The sequence below is a fragment of the Podarcis erhardii genome (genome assembly GCF_964252035.2).
Source record: "Podarcis erhardii genome assembly, chromosome: 9".
Taxonomy (NCBI): domain Eukaryota; kingdom Metazoa; phylum Chordata; class Lepidosauria; order Squamata; family Lacertidae; genus Podarcis; species Podarcis erhardii.
Window position 1 is genome coordinate 23,360,971 of NC_138512.1, and position 18,654 is coordinate 23,379,624.

The 18,654-nt window shown below is 41.3% G+C and overlaps 1 long non-coding RNA gene across 1 annotated transcript; it reads right to left on the minus strand.

Annotated features, from left to right (window-relative positions):
- Positions 1-14,223: 14,223 nt before the first annotated feature.
- Positions 14,224-15,273, minus strand: LOC309350546. The gene is made up of 2 exons (XR_014160460.1): positions 15,227-15,273; positions 14,224-14,805 (listed from the first exon to the last, which is right to left on the minus strand). It is a non-coding gene; the product is annotated as an uncharacterized lncRNA (long non-coding RNA).
- Positions 15,274-18,654: the final 3,381 nt, after the last annotated feature.

The window sequence follows — 18,654 nt, forward strand, 5'->3', positions numbered from 1 at the left end:
AATCATGCATCATGTCATTTTTTTGCTTTCAGTTACAGAAAACAGGTGGCTAAAAGGCTATGATAAAATATCATTTGTTCACTGAATTAATGGAAGAATGTCGTAGGAAGAATAAAGCAGGAAACCTGTGGTTTTAAGAACTATGCTCATTTCCTTCTGTGAAAGGACCTTTGTTGGGAATTTGTACTGTCTAATAAAATAAGGACTTTGATTCAGGACTTGTGCTGAATCGGTATGTAAACATCAGCAGGTACAGAATAATGAGAATTCATGTGGGTCAACGATCTCGAGATCCATTACTTTATTTATTGTGCGATTTACTAGTTCTCTGCTTCAGTACTTCTACAATTTTTATTGCCGATTCCTTAATAAGTATGAGAAGATAGCTGTCTTCCCACTTTTTCTTCTGAAATTAAAGGTCATATTCTGACTAAGAATTCATCCATATGTAAAGGGCATATAATTGCAGAAATATGCCACAAAATTACTATTCCAATGGGAGAGCTGCTCATGTGAGAATAAAATGTGGGTCTTTGTGACCCCAAATATTTAAAAAGCATGATCTGGCCCTTCACATTGTAAGATAAGGGGTGGGTGAACCTGCCCATTTTGTTTTTTCTCAGTTTTTCATTTTTCCAATTAAGTTTAATTCACTGGCATTTTAATGTGAATTTCTTTTAATAGACAAGTTTATGTGCAATTTCCCCTAAAATAATTCATTTTTACATGTTTGTTTCCACTAATATATGCACTTTTATGCACGCTTCATTTTAGTATGTGCACTTTTGCATACCTTTATTGGTTTGCAAAGTGCACTGCATAATTTGGATAACTGCAGATTTCGAAGGATGGCTGTGTTTCTGAAATCAGATTGTCTTGGAAAGTGCAAATTCCATAGGTTCACCTATAAATGTGAATTGAATAAAAAATTCTCTCCTATTGCTGCTTCAGAGCACATTGTTTAACTTTGAAGTACAGGTAATGCTGCTCACATGTTACTTTGCATGACACAAATTTTAATGGAAGCCCATCACATATCATTTAAATTGTTTCCTTTTCCTCGAGTTCATATTCAGCAGGGATTAGAGAAAATGTCGGCGTTAATTAAAAGTAGATGTTCTGCATCCGTACCAACATAGCTCAGGCTGTGTTCTGTATCTTTGAATCAGATCTCTCACAAGCATAATCAGCTAGGATTTCCATTAAACTTGTGCATGTTTTCAGAGGAGGTTAATCTTACCTCAGTTTGAATTAGATAATTAGATATTAACTTCATCCTGAATAGCCCATTTCCTACTAGGTCTCCAGCAAGCCACTTTTCCACATAGATTCTGACTTTGCAGCTGTCATTTATCCCAGCCTTTGGCCAATGAAGGCACCTTTTGTTCTACTGATAAGCAGCACATTGTTCACTACTCAGGTGCCCAGAACAAAATGTATAAGAAGCATACAATGAGCGTCTCTCCAGTCTTTCTTTCTTTCTTTCTTATTTATTTATTTTTTTAAAAGAAAATCTTGCTTTGCTTGAGATATTTTGTTCTAGCCTAGTTTGCCTCTCTTTACCTCTTTCTATCTAAGAAAAAGAAAAGAAGAAGAAGAAGAAGTGGATGGAGGGTCTCTCAGTTTCGAAGTGAAATGCGGCCACCCAAATGCAATGGTTTCCGCATACGCCTTGGTTGTGTAGATGTATAGTTGTAGGTCTGTGGTGTCCAAACTTTTTTCAAAGAGGGCCAGATCTGATGAAGCGAAGGGCTGTGAGGGCCGACCAAAGGGCTGACCAAAGTTGTTGACCTTTTTTCAGGATTGAAGTTGAACTTTTTAAAGGATTTTACCCCAGGAAATAAACTGCCACGGGGGCTGGAATAGGCCCCCGAAATGGACTTTGGACATGCCTGTTATAGGTAAACGAAAAGAGAATTTAAAACAAAACTGCCCAACAAGAACCTACGAGTTTGCAGATTAATAATAATTATTATTATTTATTATTTATACCCCGCCCATCTGGCTGGGCTTCCCCAGCCACTCTGGGCGGCTTCCAAAAAAATATTAAAATACTGTAACGCATCAAACATTAAAAGATTCCCTAAACAGGGCTGCCTTCAGATGTCTTCTAAAAGTCTGGTAGTTGTTGTTCTCTTTGACATCTGGTGGGAGGGTGTTCCACAGGGAGGGCGCCACTACCGAGAAGGCCCTCTGCCTAGTTCCCTGTAACTTAGCTTCTCACAGTGAGGGAACCGCCAGAAGGCCCTCCGTGCTGGATCTTAGTGTCTGGGTAGAACGATGGGGGTGGAGACGCTCCTTCAGATATACTGGACCAAGGCCATTTAGGCTGTTGATGACAGTCGAGCTTAAGAGAGACAGAGGAGAAAAAAAGGGGTTAAAGTATTTGTATAGATATAGAATAATCAGGTTTGGTGCGACATATCATAGGAGGTCAATCCCTGAAGTCAGGAAGAGAAAAATGTGTCTGTTATCCCATCTCCACTCTTGAAGCTTTCCTTTCCTGAAAGGACTAAATCAGCACAAGGCTGTTGTTCCAGTGTGGCTTGATCCCTGAGCAGAAGCATAACCCTTAAGGGATTTTTTTAAAAAAATATTTTTAATTAGTTTTCAATTATAGTCCAATAATAGCCTCATTATAACAATGCCAAATTATAGTACAATTACTAATACCAATCATTCACATAACAAATTATATAATTTAGGTGGCTCCCCTCTGTGCTAGAATTGATGGTTTGATGATTTTCTTTATTTCTGCATTCCAAAATCTTATTAATTTCAATTACACTCCAGTCAAGATAACAATCCCTTACACAACAACTACAGTATTAGCAACTTCCATTCGTATTGACACATTAAATGATTTATAAAACTACAAGCGAGGCACTCCATCTATAGCCTTGTTCTTCCTGTGTGTGGCAGTTATACAATCCGTGATGTTTCTTCCCGTCCTTGTAAAATGTTTTGTCTCTCTTTTCCTGGTTGTTGCTGTTCTCCATCATGCCTTGGGCGGAGTTAATATCCCACTGCTGTTCCAGAAATTCTCCATTGCTCCGTCCCGTGCTTCATTGTTTTGCAACTTTAACAGCAGCTGCAAAAATCACACTGTCCCAATAAATAACCTGTTTTCACCATTTTCTCTCTCAGCCTAGGAAGGAGAGTGATCTGTCGAACTGCAATTTCCTGAGCAGAATCATTACCCTTAAGGGATGTTGATGTGTTGCACAATTGTGATACAGGCAGTGGCAAAGCATGGGGAGGAAGGGGGATATGGCCCCAGGCAAAAAATTCTGAGGGGACCTACTGCAAGGAATAGATAAGCCAGAATCCAGGGTAGGTAAGGGTGCTGAGAGTTGTTTGGAGACCTCTATGCCCCTCACAGAGCGACATTTCCCAGAGTTCCCTGGGAAAAGGAATTAGCGGCTAAACCACTTTGAAAATTGTGGTTCTGTCAGGAGACTAGGAATCTCCTAACACCTTTCAGCACCCCGAACAAACCATAACACCCAAGATTCTTTGGCAGAAGCCATGACTGTATAAAGTTGTATGATATGTCATTAAATATGCAGTGGTACCTCGGGTTACATACACTTCAGGTTACATATGCTTCAGGTTACAGACTCCGCTAACCCAGAAATATGATCTCGGTTTAAGAACTTTGCTTCAGGATGAGAACAGAAATTGTGCTCCGGTGGCGCGGCAGCAGCGGGAGACCCCATTAGCTAAAGTGGTGCTTCAGGTTAAGAACAATTTCAGGTTAAGAACGGACCTCCAAGACTTCTGGGTTGGTGCCTCCGGTAATGGCGGAATTCCTCTGATTGGGAGGAATTTGCCCCGTGGGAATCTGGGTCTGGCCGCCATGGCGAAGGCGGAGACCCGTAAAAAATCACAGGCGGGAGAAGCCTGTGAGCGTGGGATTCGGCGGGCACCTTTTGCGCCTCCCCTACTCGCGGGGAAACCTGGTTTCAGGGGTCCGGAGTGACGTGGGGTGAGCGGCGCGGTGCTTTGAATCATCTGCTTCTTCCACGGAGCGAAGCCGCATAGCTGTTGCAAGAGAGCGCTGACTTTTTCCTGTGGACAATTTGATTTTAAAGTAATTACCTGTGAGTAGAGCTGAAGCGGGAGAATTGGATTTTTTAAAAAAGTTTAATTTGGCATCGTAACGGGGAGGTTCAATACAGGAAGTCCGCCTTCCCCTTTTGTAAATAGACTGAAGCAATGAGGCTGCAAGCTGAAGTCTTGGAAAGCCTACTGTAAAGGACTAAATTTCCACTGGTAAAGAACATTAAACCCCCCCTTGGAGGCAGGAGAGGAAAGTTGTGGATTGAGTATGCCTGCAGGAGAGAGCGAAGAGAGCTAAAATACTGCCGCTCTGACTCTGGAAACGGGCTGCTAGCAGGACTGACGTATTTTGGAATGCTTTTTGACAGTGTTTAGAACGTTCATTGACAGCTAGCTAAATAAGAGAAATACATTGTTTCTATTGTCTCCGGCTGCTTTTAAAAAGGAGTAAAAGTAACTGAAAATTGAAACTAACTTTGGATTGTTGGAAACTGTGTTTAAAAGAGGACATTACTGATTAATATAAATAGAAACTGTTTCCCCCTAGTGGAAGCCTTTGAAATTGGTTGCTTTACAAGAGCTGGGCTAGGGGAATTTCCAGCTGCAAGATAAAGAACTGTGAGACTCTGGGACTGACCTTGAATTTTTTAAGTGTTATGGCAAATGGAAAGGAAAAAACAGACCAGTCAATTGCTGAAAAAACATTAAGGTCTGGCAGGACATGGCAGCAATCCAGGAAAGGCTCAACATCAGGCCCCTCTGCTTCTTCGGTTGCTGCTTTTGCATCAGTACACTCAAAATCAAGAGGAATGTTGACAGAAGAAGCCTTAGTGACTGCATTAAATAAGATAAATGATTCACTGGAACAGTTTAACAAGAAAACAGACGCGATAAATGTGAAAGTGGATGCTGTAACTACTAAAATTGATTTAAATACAGAAAGTATAAATAATTTGGGACAAAAGGTGAATATCAATACAGAAACTATCCAGAAATTGATACAGGAATCTACTTTGATATGGCAGACTGCGGAGGAAGCCAGGGAGAAAGCTGTTGCTGCAGAATGTAAAGTAATACAACTTGAGAGAGAGAGAGTCCCAGCCCTACAGAGGCAACTTGATGAACATAAGTTGATGCTTGTTATGATTGAACTTAAAGAAAAACAGACGAATTTGAGGACCAGAGTCCTACCTGAATTGGAGAAGGAAAGCTTGACAGATTTTCTCATACAGGAATCTGCTGACTTTTGGGACTTGGACTTGGGCCAAGAAGAGTTTAGAATTGTGAGGGCCTTCAGATTTGGAAGAGGAGGGAAAAAAGAGAAGAATAGATTAAGAGACTGCTTTATCACCCTTTGAATTAAAGAAGAGAGAGATAGAATCTTGGGTTGGCATTACCAGAAGAACCTAGAAGTACAACAGTCAAGAGTGGACATTTTTAAAGATGTCCCGAAATATCTTTTGGATTTTAGGCCTAACTACGGAGATATTGTTGCCCTGCTGAGAAGGAACAAAATCATCTTTAGGTGGGAGTTTCCCCAAGGTCTATCCTTCAGTTTCAAAGGAAGGAAAATAAAAATAAGATCAGTAGAAGATAAAGTAAAGTTTTTGTATAAATATGAAGAAGATCTGCAGAAGGGACTTGGAAAAGAGCCAAGAGCATCGAATAGATGATCACCAGGATGAAGTCGAAGGACTATATGGACTATACGGAACTGGCGGAAATGACTGGCAGATTCCAAGACCAGGGAGAAGAGTCGGCGGAAGAAGACTGGAAAAAGTTTAAAGATTATTTACGGAAATACTGTAAATTTAATGAATGTTAGAAAAATGTTGGAATGAAGTTATATGGCTTTAGTAGAAATGTTATAAGGAATTAAGTATAAATAGATTAATAGAGTATTAAAGATGAATGTTAGAAAAATGTTGGAATGAAGTTATACGGCTTTAGTAGAAATGTTATAAGAAATTAAGTATAAACAGATTAATAGAGTATTAAAGGGAAAATAAGGTTAGAATGTGCTAAGATAATTATAGGATAGAAAACAGAGGAAGATGGAAAGGAATTGCTGAAACAATTAACAGAAGTGGAATACAAAAAGGGAGGTGTGAGGAGGTCGTGGAAATAAGATATTGAAATTATTTGATTTGCTTTAGATTGTTTTTGTTTTGTTTTGTTAGTTTAATGTGTTGGTGTTGTGTGGTGTTTGTGTATTGTATTGTATTGTTCTTGTTTTTTGTGGTGTTTAAATTGTTGGAAAAGTAATAAATATTATTAAAAAAAAAAAAAAGAACGGACCTCCAGAACGAATTAAGTACTTAACCTGGGGTACCACTGTATAGTTCCTATGGGGCGACACTTGCTGTAATCAGAGGTATTATTTATTATTATTGATTTAATAAATTTATATACCACCCTTCAACTGAGGATCACAGTATAAAAACACAAAAAATACGCAACATAATAAATGAAACAATAACACCCACCCCCAGTATTGTTTTTTATTAATATTTGTTTTCAGGGCAGAAAGTATGTGTCAAAGCCATTTCGACCACATGTAGAATGTCTGCCTGTCTTCACCCTTAGACTGACTGAAATAATGCAGAACATTCTGGAAGTGAGGCCCAAAACATGGGCGTTCCTGGGTAGACCATTTAATGTGGAACCGGTTCCCAAAGGCAAGGAAGTTTAACAGCCATTGATGTGGACTTTCAGTGTTTCTTCTGTTAACAACAAATGTCCTTTTCTGAGTACAAAGGAAATTCCCCAAAGAGTAAGCTGCAGAATTACTTTTCACTTTTGGACCACCTTGTAAGCTGGCTTGATCTGTGCAAAGTAATAGATACGGATTTGCAGAAGACTTACAACTGTCAATAGAGATTTTCACAGGTAATGACTTTGTAATTTCATCAGTTTGGTAATTTGCTTCCACCAACAGGTGAATTTTCTGCATCTAAAACAGCTGCTAGCCGAGCTTAAACATAATCTCCCAAGGTTTCCGAAGGGCTAAACAGAACCTTCATCTTCGAGCATTCTGTGAATCTGTCAGTAAAAAGTAATGGCAAAGCCCTACATTTCTCTAATGTCAGTTTAGTTTCTGAATAAACCACACACCGAACTGCCCACCCCATCTCCTATTTTAAATGTTTTCAGAAAGAAAGTCAACAGCACACCTGGAGTCAAAGGTCAGTGGTGGGTTTGGAGGCTATTCTGCCATTGGTGTAACTGAACACTTGAATGAAAGGAAGCAGAATTTATTGTAGCAAAGCTTAAGAGCATACATGAACATACAGCCTTGTGTGACCAAAGCCCTGGACAATATATTGTGTTGCACACAGATTCCTTGTCAGGAGGGGGTTATTAGAGGCTAATGGTACAATCCTATTCTTGAGTTATGCTAGCTGGGTGAGTTTGGGAGTGCAAATGAATTTCCCACACAGCATATTGAAGTCACAATGGTGTAGTGATGATATTCAGCCGCCATAAGCAGTGCTGTGTCGGTTTATCAATGGTGGCCTAAGGTTGCTTAGTTATCATCCTTGGTTGCTTAGTTATCATTCTGTTTACTGTTTCTGTGTGTGTATAAGTTGATGTTTTTTGCTAAAAAAAATTCTAGGTGAAAATTTGCTCAACAACTTTGGCTAACTTCTCCTTTAAAAAGCTCAGCAACTCTAGAAATATTGATTTCTTAATTTTGGGCTTAAATAAATAAGGGTTGTCTTACACATGGTAAAATATGGTACTTTTCCTTGTGCACCTTGCAATCTGAAAAGTAAGGGCTGCACAACGGTAAATTGTACTACATTCCTAGATACAGTAAACTATACAGTGGTACCTCGGGTTGCAAACACCTTGGGTTACAAAAACTTTGGGTTTCAGACTCTGCTAACCCAGAAGTAGTACCTTGGGTTAAGAACTTTACCTCAGGATGAGAACATCATCCTGAGGTACCTGAGGTTCTTAACCTGAGGTACCACTTTAGCTACTGGGGCCTCTGGCGCAGTGGTACCTCAGGTTAAGAATGGTATCAGGTTAAGAACGGACCTCTGGAACGAATTAAGTTCATAACCAGAGGTACCACTGTACAGCATAATGCAGGGATGAGGATTTCAGCAACAATCTACCTTTGACACAGAAATCTGTGATCAGATTTTCCAATATCCCAATTGTAATCTTAGAGCAGACATAAAATAAAGCTAAATCTACTAATCTTCACTTGAATCTAATAGGTTGGGTTAATTTGCCACCCGTGTCAGCATTTTCTGTTTAAATTCAGCTCAGTTCCTCTATCATTGAAACGGCTTGATAAGGAATTCCTTATATCATCAGATGCATTTATAAAAATCACATGGCAGGACAGAGTCTCAAACAAAGATGTGCTCTCCCAAGCCCACATTTCCAGCATATTTCTACTCCTGTCTCAGTGATGTCTACACTGGCTTCATCACGTCCACAGAATGGAAGATGGCAGGATCTCCAAGGATGTGCTCTATGGGGAGCTGGCTCCAGGTCCATTGGCAGACCAACTCTGCCTTACAAAGATGCATGCAAACACGACATGAAGACTGGCAACATTAACCCTGCCGTATGGGAATCCCTTGCAGATGATCATAGTGCCTAGAGACAGATAGTCAACTCATGTATCCACAGCAGTGACCAGAAGAGGAATGAGGAGAAGAAATGCAATGGTGCCTTTATCTGCCCCACCTACAATAATACATTTCTCCCATATTGGTCTCTACAGCTAGAGCAGGACTGTAACTTTCCAACAATATGACTTTATCCCTGAAGATGCACTCTTCCATTTTCTCTTGAGACAAATGACAAAAACAACAACAGCTTACAAACACCCATAATAATTATTATTGAGTGTTTGAGACCAAAGCACATTAATTATGGGAAGATCTGCTTTATTTAAAGTCGGTGAAAGAACAGGTGAATGCAAGGAACAATGTCCAGCAAATCGGGAGCTGCAGCGCTGTTGTCATAGTTCACAAATAAGAGTTATTAAGAAATAGGAACCACAGAGATTCATTCACCCACTGACACGTCTCATACCTTCTCTTTCCTTGGAGCAGAATTAATAAATTGACAGATTAAAGGAGGAGATGTTTCTTTCGATCAGGAATTACAGCAAAGTACCTCAGGGGAGGAAAAGACAGACAAATCCTTTCTGTGGCAGCAGAAACTTACTTTTGGCATGGATAGAGAGCCACCTGGGTGGAATCCAGGCTTTCATTTCTCTAAAATGCATGAGCATGTTAATGTTGCAATGTCAGTTTTAAGACTGAAATACCTACATTAAGTGCAAGACAGTTAAGGGTCAACAGCATGGTGTAGCTGTTAGGAACATGGGGAGTGGATGGATACCATTGGGCCATTTAGCTCAATCAATACTGATTGGCAGCAGTTTTCCAGGATTTCAAGCAGGATTCTGCTAGTGTCCTTTTGCTCCTTTTTGCACTGTCTGGTTTTCTGGTGTCCCTTTCCCTTTTTCTGACTCCAGGGGCAGCAAGGTGAAGAGGCTGACATCATCCCCATTCAAGATGCGCTCCCCGACTCTCTTACTCAGGTGAATGCCAAGGGGTCCTCGGAGTCTGTGTAGTTGGACCCCCTGTGTTTCCTTGCCAGTGGTTGGAAAATTATAAACATTATGGGCATTATCTAACAGTATGGGCACTGCCATCACAAAGAACACATGTTCTTCATGAACATAACCAAGCATAGCCAAGGATTACATATACAATCTAAAGAGACTTGTGATGTAACACTGTGGACTTCCAAGAATGCAGTAACAGAATTTCTTTCCCTTAACAAGTGAAACTGTGGGCAATGCTTCATTTCTCCCCATCCTTGATTAAAATTTCGTTTGGTCATTTAAACTGGCTTGAGGGGCAGAATATGGTCTTCAATCAGCAAGCTGACCAGCCTCAGCCCTAGAGGTCTGACTTAATCATTGCCTTTTAATTTCAGATCCTTTGCTACTTTATAGACAAGGCTGCTGATAGCAACTTTGGACATTAGCATTTAGCCAGGTGATACAAATACAAATAAAATCCCATCAGTCATCTTGGAGACTTATACTGTGGCATATTAATTGCAAAGTTTCCAGAGGATTCCTGTTAAGCAAACCAACCAGCATGAGATGCTTGTGTTCAAATGTTTTCTATACACTCCATTGGAACATGGTTAATGCTGTGCCGGGAAGATCCATGTGTCCCATGGGGTATTCTTTTAGATAGATCACTTATTGAAAGCAAATCTATCTTACTGTGGTCATCTTTCAAGTAACTGCAAAAAAAGATGCCAGGCAGTGATCAAACTTTAATTCTCCACCAGCTCCAGCATTTGGGGGTTTAATGGGCTTCCTGACTGATGGGAAAAGGACTGCTCTGTGGCGTGGCTGGAAAGTAGAGAGACACTTAACAGAAAAACAAACTGTGCTCCCTCGGGGTCTACTTGGCTGCTGGATGTGTGTGTGTGTGTGTGTGTGCAGCTTCTTTCTGTTGTCAAGCAGCAATTAGTCAATCTGCTTTAATTCCTGTCTGCATGGACTTCCCCATGCCCTTTGTCAAGATAACTCCATATAAGGAGCTATGCTAGTAAGCAGCCCAAATAGCATGTTTTTGCCAAGAAAAGTAAACAAATAGAAGGACTGATGCAGTTGGCTCTATTTATGGCATTTGAAAGGTGGGACAAGTTATGGATTTGATCATCTGGTCCACGTGGGTGATGGCATCAGACAACACGGCGATTCTTCAAACAGCTCTTGTTTATTCACAGGCCAGAACAGAACTGAACTGAAGGCTTCAGCCAGCCTGCTTATATAGAGCTCCACTAGAACACAACAGTAACCATTTTCTGTAACTATCCAATCACTGAACGTCACTTTCAATCCCTTATTTGCATATGTGGACCTGAGTGAAAACTATCTACAGTATCCCCCTGCTCGCCCAGGGTGAGAACTTCAGTACATAACACTATTCGAACAGTGTATTAGAGTCCATCCTTGAATGAATGGACTCTCCCATTGTATTAAATATTGTACAGGCAACCCCCACTTTGCGTGGGGGGGTTGTGTACTGGGCCACACGATAGTGGAGCACACATAAGTCCACTCCACCCCGTTCCGTCGCCTTTTCAAGCCACTTCAGTGTTGCTGTGATGCTTGTGTGTGCAGTTGTGTGTCAATTGGATGCTCATAAATTGGTTGGTGCTTGTACACAGGAGTTGGATCAGGACCATGGCATTGCAAGAGATGGTATAGCTTTCTATCCAGTGCTATCCCACAGGGCGAAACATGTAGTTTACAGTTTGCACCCAGGAACAAATAGAGGCTTTGGTCCAGGGTTGGATTTTAATCATGATGGTAGCACTGCCTCTCAAGTTCTACTTATTCTTCACTTCTGTGCACAAGGAGCAGTGTGCACATGAACTGTAGGAACAAAGGGTCTGCCTGCACACTCTGTACACTGCCGTGCAATGCAATGCAAAGCTTAGATTGCTTGCAGAGAGCCAAAACACAAACACTTTGGGCACATTCAAATTGGGTTTACACTGATCAATCAGTGTATAAAGGGCCAGGGACAAAATCATTAGGGGCTATTCCACTTATCCCACCATATTGATTGCACTGGGTTTGAGAACATATATATACAGGGTTATGGTCTTGTTTAGGGCTGTGTACACAACAGAGGGCATCCTCCGTGTGTATTAAATTTGGTTAAATATAGGATTTTGGTGCTGGAGGAGCCTCTTGAGAGTCCCATGGACTGCAAGAAGATCAAATCTATCTATTCTTAAGAAAATCAGCCATGAGTGCTCACTGGAAGGACAGATCCTGAAGCTAAGGCTCCAATACTTTGGCCACCTCATGAGAAGAGAAGACTCCCTGGAAAAGACCCTGATGTTGGGAAAGACTGAGGGCACAAGGAGAAGGGGACGACAGAGGACGAGATGGTTGGTTGCGGGAGGCAGTGGAAGACAGGAGTGCCTGGCATGCTCTGGTCCATGGGGTCATGAAGAGTCAGACACGACCAAATGACTAAACAACAATTTTGTGTGTTCGGATGTTCTAACTTCTAGTAAGTTCATCATGTAAATTAGCATGGCAAATAACTTTCCTGAATTGAAAGGAAACCACTTCATTTTTTTCTTGCAGGGTTCTTTTCATTTGTTTTCTCTCCCCCCCCCCCCAGCAGATATATAAAGGAAGCCCATGTTGAAGGGTGGTGTCTGTAAAATTCTCCTGCAGTCCCCTGGAGCCCTGCTGAAGCCCAGTTGCAAATGGGTTTGAAATTTCACCCATTCCATTGAGCCTATTGCTCAACAGTGCCTATGAAAAGAATGGAGGTGACACTGTATCCTCCTTGATCCTCCTCTGCTTTCTTCCTCCAGCAAGAAAGCAGTTAAAGGTATTCTTCAAACAGGCTGTGTGGGGCTCCGAAAAGGAGGCAAGCGGCATGATGCTTCTGTCTACATCTTCCACAAGGAAGCTCAGGCCAGCTGTCCAATCTTCCTTCATCACTTTTGTCACTCGTGTACTTGAGATGAAACAAAGCCCGAGCACCGAAAAGGGGTAAAAAGAAACCTCCGCCTTGAGATGTCAAAAATGTTTCAGTCTTCACGTAATTTGCTTAGGTCTGGCTCCCTTCGTATTTACTTCAAAGCTTCAGTGAAAATAAAAGGGAAGGGGAAAAAATGACATTTTAGAAAAAGGATTGTAGATAGATCTATCTGTATTGTTGTTGTTGTTATTATTATTTGGCTACCACAGCAAGCCTTGTTGATAGGCATGTTCCTCTTCAAAACCAGGAACTTCTTCACAACCTCCAGGATACCTGGCCAAAAAGTTAGCATTAAAACTCTACTTCATATACACTCTAGTATTGGTATTTGCTTGCGTTAGCTCACACAGAAAACCCATCTAAAAAAACTGGTCACACGTAAAAACCTTTGGCTGGGATCCAGCTTTCCTCTTCCATGAATGGAAGGGCTCCTTACCTTTGTAGAAATGACTTGGGTCCACTAGAGGCTCCTCTTAGAGGTTCTGCTGCCATGGGAGGTTTGGGGGATGGAGATGGATCCAGAAGAAGGTGTTCTCTGTGGCAGCCCCTATGCTGGGGAATCCCCTCCCCACAGACACTGGAGCAAATTCCAGGGCCCGGGGGGTGCTTTGGCACCCACAATAATATATTTGTGGGGCTGGGCCCCTACAAAGTCAATTTTGAAACTCTTTGTTGCAGGCACCCACAATCTTTGGCATGAGAAGGCACCTATGCCCACAGAGGTCCATCATTATTTAGCTTTCATCATATGCTGAAGACACGTCTCTCTACCCTGTTTTATTAACACCTGTGAGAGATATTTCAGGACCCACCCTATTCTTCTGATTGCAAATTATTGGGTTTTTTTTAAAAAAAAGATTTATACATTTCACTGATTTTACAATCATTTTGACATTTCAAAACTTGACTCACTTCCCCCTCTTTCTGAGGTTCCTTAAATTTATTTTTAATATCTTCTGCATATCCAAATTAACTTAATTTGCTTATTTATTCATCTTTTTAAAATATATACTCTTATGAAACTGCATGTTTTTACAATAATCCTGCCGATGTTTTTATCTGTTTACTATTTATCTGTAAATATTCAACAAACCATTTCCATTCTTTTATAAAAAGTTTGTTATCTTGATTTCTTATTCTTCCGGTAAGTTTTGCCATTTCTGCACATTCCACAAGTTTTTGTATTCATTCTTTCTTTGCTGGGACTTCTTCTTGTGGGAATGTTCAAGGTGGCAGGAGAGGATATATTGTTTATTAATATCCTACCTAACTTGCGCTAGCAACTTCCTTTACTTAGCAGAGTGCATTCCCCTTTACACAGCAGAAAACTAGTTGCAAACTCATGTGAGTTTCTTAAGACAATACACAATTCAATCTGGCTTGTCCAGATTGAAATGTGTTCTAATATTTTCCTGGTAAGACCCCTTGAATCCCTCCTAAAAGAATAAAGACACCACAGTCAGCTACCTGCCCAAACTGAGGGGTTGATTCTGGCATTAACATTACAGTGTGGGACTATTGTATGTCATTATAGCCGATGGCACACTGTACCCAGGAGTTGTACAGGATTCAGAAACATACTTCTCACACCACATGCAAACGTAAGACTCCAATTTATTAATTGAAGAATGATACTGTCTTATTCAGATCCACTGCAGGAGATTATTGATAATGAAGAAAATAATAGCTGTATGTATCATTACCCAGTATATCAGTACTTTATAACGATCATCTATTATATCCCTACAAGAGAAGTGCAGCATGACTTTTTTGTAGAGCAGAATGATGGAGTGCATCTTCCCACCAAAAGATTTTAGTTACTCAAAGAAGTCATCCCTCCTTGCAGCTGTTCTTCACTTCTATCACACCCAATAAATTTCTGAGTGTCTTTAAATCACTCTTTCCATCCTCTGGAAAGAATCACTCACTTGGTAGAGTAGTAAATTGTTCAGATGGATCTCTCCGCGTGAGGTAATTTCTTCGCTCCATAGTTCACAGGCCAAAACCATCACCAATCCGTTACTGAAAGCACTGTCAGTCAATCAGAATGACACTTTCAGTGCCAATATTCTTGCTAGTATGATCCCCAAGGGAATTTTGAGTTTGAAGAATGCTTCCAAACACTCACTGGGCATCTCATTGGCCTTGTACCACAGAACAAAGACCAGGGTGGAATCTATATACGTATAAAAAAAGGCTGTGAAAATGTTTGGTTTTTTTAAACAAAAGTTTTAAAAATACATTGAATTTGACATAGCTCATTGTTGCCATCTAGTGTTGCATTTGTATATTGTACTTTACAACACATTTAAAACGTTTTGTTTGCAGCTACATAGCTGAGTCCTAGGTTTCTCCAATAATTCAGCACATAGTTTCTCTAGTTAACAAGCATCTTTTAAGGACATGATTACTGTATGAATTCTGAATTGATTAAGGTGCGTTTTGGGGCTCTGTGATCTCACACAATGGCATGACCTTGTGTGTTTTGGGGCACCATGCTTAAGAGCATAGCACCCACAAATGGGATGTCCCGATTTAATCAGGGCAGTTGAGAGCTATGAGGTCATTCGATGTTCATGGAAGAATAAACTACCTACCTTGAATCTTTTACAGGGATATGCGTGAGTCAATGGATGTATATACCTCCCTCCCTCTCCCTCTCCCTCTCCCTCTCCCTCTCCCTCTCCCTCTCCCTCACACAAATGTGTTGTGAAGTCACCAGATGGAAATAATGTGCAGTTGCCAGAGTAACTTCTTAAGCACACACATGGAAGGTACCACATTATCATCATTATCAGCAAAGGGAAGAAAGTTTGGGAGGCTACTTTCTGCCCAGGTAGCCTTTATCTGTCAGGGTGCGCCTCCTTGTTCGTTTGAACTGGCTCCAGCGGATTTTCCTTTTCTTGTCTGTTTTTTTTTTCTGTCCCTGAGACAAATTAGGAATGTAGGGAAGGCTTCACTCACAACAAAACAATGATTATAGCAGGTAATAGGACCTCGCATTTATCAGGGCTTTGAAAGAAAAGGCCTCAACTGATGCTTTTGTTTTGCCTTCTGGTAGGTCAAGGTATTTCTGCCCCCTCCCACCGCAGACCTTTTCAGTGTCAAGCCATTTCTTCTGTCTGCAGTACAGACAAACTATCGATGTTTCTTTTCCCACAGGGCCCTTATGCGACTATATATATATATATATATATATATATATATATAAAACCTAGCAAAAGGCACTGTAGAAATTCGAACTTATAATGACATTCTTTTATATTTCTTTACAATGAACAATAGCTCCCTCAAGACCTGCAGTGGCGATCCACAGACATATGCAACAATGCAAGCATAGGGATGAAGAAGGGGGAATAGTCTATTATTGCAAGACAGGCCATTTAATGTTCTGTGCCGGGGGTTGGCGGCAGAGAGAATCCTGTTTTCTTCAGCCAAATCTTTTTCTCCCTCTTGTTGAAAATGTTCAAAAGCTTTTGCGAACGAAAGTGGAGATGGGGGAAAGATAAGGGGAGAGGATTAACATTTTTCTTCTCCCTGGGACAAAACATTCACTCTTCGGTGACAAGGGAATTTTGAGATCCTGCGAGCGAGAGAACATTTCTCCTGATATCGCCTCAGCCTTGACCTTTGAGCCAAGTCACAGCAGAAGTCAAACACCAAAATTTAAGCTAAATAAAGTGGGAAGTGAAATGTTTTCACAATGAGCAGGCGGTTCCCCCTACTGACTAAAATGTGGACCGGCACATTAAAATAAAATTCTACCCAAGGTATCAAAAAGACCTGGAAATGTGTGCTTAACATAAGTGACTATCTTTCCCATAATGGGCAGGAAGTTTTTCATTTCTTTTCCTTTTACAATATTTTCAGAACATGAGGTTGTCCAGGGACAGAGATAAGGAAAGGACTAACATATATTACTCTTGCTTGCTTTCCTAACAAATGTTCTGCACCCATTAGATTACATATAAATGAATTCATTGGGTAAGTGAAAACGTTCTTCATACTGCATCATCTACACAATATTCTCAAAGACAATTCTGTAACTGGGAACTAGCCAGCGATCCAGTCTTGGCTCATAATATTGCCTTATCATGTTGAATTGCTATTTGTTGGTTTGCCCCATTATGTTTTGAAATGATTTGATTGTTACTGTTATACTGCATGGATTTACATTTGTTGTTGTTGTGTTGCGAGCTGCTTTGAGCAAATTTACATGGAGACACGGCATACAAACAATAGATTATATAGAATAAGTGGCTCCAAATGTAGGATGCACTCTTTCCAAGCCACCAGCCTTTAAATCTCCCAACTAGAGGGCGAAATGAAACAATAAACAAATAGTACGTAATACCATCATTGCTAAATCAATCCAAAGCTTACACCAAAGACTTTATATTCTGAACCCTCCCCCCCCCCGATAAAATATCACCCAGTGGAAAAATAGTATATGCCAGAATAGCTAAATGACTCCAAAACCCACATCTAGAAACTACGTAACCTGATTTTTTCCTACATAAATTGACTCTACTCAAAAAGCTTGCCTACATAAGAGATTTTAAACAGAGTGGTGGTGTAATGGTTCTAGGGGTTGCTCGTGCGTAAACCAGTGCAAAACCTGGCTTGGTTGCCTGAGTGAACCTTCTCTGTCTGGACAGCCACTCACCCGTGGCTGTCTCAATCGCTGGCAGAATCCATCAGTGGGCGTTTCTTGAACTTCTTCCAGCAAAGAAGCTCTTTGACGCCTAGTCTCCTCCTACTCTCCCTGCGCGGAAGCCTTCTGCGCAAGGAGGGTGTAGGCAGCGGAGGACCCTTACTCTCCCCGCTGGTCCCTGGCAAGGAGTCATGGGACCGCCTCGCCGATTCCCCCATCTGCCCCCCTTCTCCACTGGTGCTACGCTGATTCTCTTCCCCAGAAGATGGGCTGCCTCTCCCCATCCCGGGACGCTCTCTGGGACCCCTCCGGAGCCCGCTCTCTCCCTCTGGCCCTGATGGCAGTTCCCTGACAGGTGGTTATTAAAACTGCCTATATAGGCAAGCTCTTTGAGTATATGCTAGAGATCCATCTCTAGGTATTCTTTGATGAAACTGATTAGTTAGATCCAATCCAGTCTGGCTTCCAAACATATTTTGGAAGCAAACCTGCCTTGGCCAGCCTGTGATACTGTTGATCCTTGAGATCTCTCAGTGGCTTTTGATACCATTGATCCTGGTATTCTTCTGGATCACCTGCCTGGAATAGGAATAGCAGGGGGAAATGATATTTTGTAGTGGTTTGGTCTTTCCTGATGTGTTGATCTTAGAATGTGGCGTGGGGAGGCTGCTGTTCCACTCCAGAACTTTTGGGTTATGGAGTTCCACAAGGATCCATCATGCCTCTTGACATCCACATGAGTGTACTGGGAAAGCCGTATAATTGGGCTAGTGTCTAACTATTTCTAACTTCAAGTGCCAGGGAGGCATTGGAAGTCCAAGACCAGAATTCTGATGAGGGTGAACTCACCAAAGGTTAATTCAGACAAGACAGAACTACTGTTGGTTGGGGATTCTGGTAAGCTAGGTTTCAGGATTCCGCCTATTTCGCATATGAAGCTCAACGTTTGAGAGTACTTGTAGGCCCAACCCTCATCCTGGACAGTCAGCTAGCAGCAGTGACTGGAACTGTCTTTCACCAATTTGGGCCAGTGCACCAGCAGTGTTCTTTTCTTGAGAAGCTAGATCAGGCCACAGGTCTTGGTCATTTCTAGATTGGATTACAGTAACCTTCCTCAACGTCATGCCCTCCAGATGTTTTAGATTACAGTGGTACCTCTGGTTACAGACAATTCAGGTTACAGACACTTCATGTTACAGACTCCGCTAACCCAGAAATATTACCTCGGGTTAAGAACTTTGCTTCAGGATGAGAACAGAAATATCATAGCAGCGGCGCGGCAGCAGTGGGAGGCCCCATTAGCTAAAGAGGTACCTCAGGTTAAGAACAGTTTCAGGTTAAGAACAGACCTCCAGAACGAATTAAGTTCTT